Source organism: Triticum dicoccoides, chromosome 3B (assembly GCF_002162155.2).
Source record: "Triticum dicoccoides isolate Atlit2015 ecotype Zavitan chromosome 3B, WEW_v2.0, whole genome shotgun sequence".
Lineage (NCBI taxonomy): Eukaryota > Viridiplantae > Streptophyta > Magnoliopsida > Poales > Poaceae > Triticum > Triticum dicoccoides.
In genome coordinates, this window is record NC_041385.1 from 296,825,876 (window position 1) to 296,828,986 (window position 3,111).

Below are 3,111 nucleotides of genomic sequence, written 5' to 3' on the forward strand. Positions count from 1 at the left end.
GTTTCGGCAATAAGCAGAGAGGATGTGTACCCGGAGAACAACAGAGAGGCACTGATGAAATTCTGCATAGGATCCGGAGCAGAGCATATGGGAAAACGAATCCAATCTAGACATACTCGAGCTATCCATGGATAACGTTGGACAATTCGAAAGAATTACTGTTATAAATATGCAAATGAATGCATATTTATAATGTAACCCTTTCGAACGGGAGACGCATAGTGGTCACGCATACTGATGATTGAATACACCTATAGCTAGCAAGTTTCATCGGCACAAAGACCATAATAGAGAAAATGAAGGGGGAGAGGAGGATATGTCATTTGTGCTCACCCACGAACGCAGGGGCGGAGCTCGTCGAACGCACGGGGAGGTCGTTGAACACCAGACCCTCACATCGATGAAACAACTGCACATTTAAATCCACCAATCAACGCAAATGTATATGATGTTTTTCATAACAAAATTGGAAAATATATGACCTAACTCATAATTCACAAATATATGACCCCGTCGGCCTCTGGAAGGCCGAAGAGCACCTTTTCGGTTAACAGGAGGTCGAAGTGGTGTCGGGTGTCGGGGGTGTCGTGGTGTCAAAGGGACAAAGATAATTCTATCCGGCAAAAGTGGACTGTAAAGAAAAGCCTGCTACATAATCCTCAAAACATCTATAAGCATATCCTAAATCTAGGCTGCATGCATGTGTTTTTTGGAAGTCTAAGAAGAAAAACAACTAACATGCCTTTTAGTGTGCACTTAAATAGTCTGTCCGCTGTACAATGTGATTTTTTCCAGTAGGGGTATAAGCGAGAACTCATAGACATCTTACCTTGGGTAAGAAGTGCTCACGCGAGGAAACGATAGTGACCAAGGCTGGATCAAGCCCAATCTCCTCCTTTGCCTCCCTTAATGATGTTGCTGCATCATCAGCATCACCCTCCTCTGCCTTTCCTCCGGGCAATGCAACCTCCCCTGCAAATCTCAAGTGGAGAAAATAAAATCAGATAGGGTTTATCCAGCTCGTGTCTAGGTTGGTATCTATTTGTGAACCTGATTGTTCAAATATAAAAGCTAAGGCAAGCCAAACCAGCACAAAACAGAAAAAGCTGGGTTAAAAATCCTCTTAAAATTAATAGGCCAGCCTCTTAAAATTTCTTTCTCAGATAGATTGCTTCTTCACATGGGATAGTGCAACAAGCTGGACAATAATCAGAGGGCGGTAGATGGGACTGGGTATTATCGTGGGATGTTCTTTGAGGGGCTTTTGATGTTTTCTTTCATCTAATTTTCTCACCAATGACATCAGCGCCAACCTCGGAGTTGAAACAAAGAGCTGCACATTTCAACGAATCAAACTGGAATCACTACCACAATACTAGCCTAGCTTCTATACTAATATGCCTAAAATAATGATGAATAAATAATCATAATAGAAAGGTATTCTTCTTTGTGTGTGTATAAAGAAACGTGATCTAATCTTCTATAAAATATATATATGGAGAGAATAGTAAGCTTTATGGTTTTGTTGGTGCTAAATATACAACTAAATATCCAATCTGTATGTGAAGTAGGCAACAACGGAGCCAGGAAATAAACATAAGGGGGGCTGAACATTAAGGACAACTCTAAAATGCAACTAAGCCTGGCGGAATATATAGGAGTTGACACTGAGTATAGCAAAATATGTACTACTATAACCATAAGTGTTGATAATCTAGGCAGGATTTTTTTTGATCAAAGGACACGGCCTCATTTTTATTATGAAAATGGAAATGGAGTCTTATCCTACAGAGACTAATCTCCAAATTTTTTTATGTTGCAACCAATACTTTGAAACAAAACTATATCCACCAATGAGTGTTGTGAATTAGGATACTAAAATGCAAGATCTTTCATATTGTACCAGTGTGGCCGCTTCCTGATGTGCTCCAAAGTACAAACTGAAGAGAATAGAACTAGCAAGATTTTTGTGTCTTCATCAAAACAAAACAAAAAAGATTTATATCCCATCCCAGATTTTGGCTTGGAAAAATAGAGTAGTTGAGACAGAAGGGAAACTACACGAGTGAGAAAGAAGCACACCTGGTGTGTCTGTGTTTGTGAACTGTAGAGTGTGGCTGTGGGAATGAGAGCAAAAGTCAAAATGGTTCTCAGTTTTCAACGATTGGGATCTTCTGTGAACAATACATGTATCAGCAGTGTAACATATTATTTTAAAGGTCCATTTTTACACATCAGAATGAATTGTATATGCTAGGATTTTTGATGCATTATATTGGTTGATTCACAGGTTGCACACCTATTTTCTGAGTGGTGCCAAATATGTGATCATCCAAATGCTAGTGACGCGGCCTATAGTCGTTATGTTATGCAGCTGCAACATATTGGCCTGCTGAAGGGAGACGAATTCACTGAACGTTTCTTCTGAATTCTCACGGTGATTATTCTACTCGTAGATTACACTTTGTCTGTCTGTGTGTGTGTGTGTTACTTTTTTTTCACTTTCATGCTAATTTTTGAATCAAACAGGAACTTGCTATTGCACACTCTCTAGTCTCTGAGAAAATTAAAGCTCCTGGTGGATTGTCTCAGCAGTCATCCCTTATATCATATTTCCCATTTGCTAAAATGGTGTAGATCACATTGGTCTAGGCATGTTTAATCAGGGGTCTTCAAACATTTTCTACAGGTTGGGGGGTCTTTAGATCACATAAGTCAAAATGGTTCTCAGCTTTCTGAACATATAAGCAGCAGAGCATGAACATGTACAGGGAGAGGTGGTTGGGCAGCAAAGGGGGCATCACCTTCGCAAAATCGGAAGAGGTGGTTGGGGAGGCAGAGAATCGACACAGCCACCGGGTTCTTCGGCGGAAGACGGCGAGCAGGACGGGGATGACTTGTCGGGGACGGAGGAGCTGGTTGGTGATGGCGGCAGACGCGGGTGGGGATGTGTGGTCGGGGATGGAGGAGACGGTCCGCGACGGCGGCGGACGAAGGCGAGCAGGGCGGGGATGGCTTCACAGCATGGACGAGCGGCGGCTGCCGGCGCTGAAGGTGCAGTCTGCCATGGCTACTGCATGCAGCGGCTAGGGTTGGGGGAAGGGGAAAGAG

At 42.5% G+C, this 3,111-nt stretch overlaps 1 long non-coding RNA gene across 1 annotated transcript; it reads right to left on the minus strand.

Moving 5' to 3' along the window:
- Positions 1-880: 880 nt before the first annotated feature.
- On the minus strand, positions 881-2,828 carry LOC119281260. The gene is made up of 3 exons (XR_005138330.1): positions 2,805-2,828; positions 2,083-2,174; positions 881-972 (listed from the first exon to the last, which is right to left on the minus strand). It is a non-coding gene; the product is annotated as an uncharacterized LOC119281260 (long non-coding RNA).
- Between the last annotated feature and the right edge of the window lie 283 nt (positions 2,829-3,111).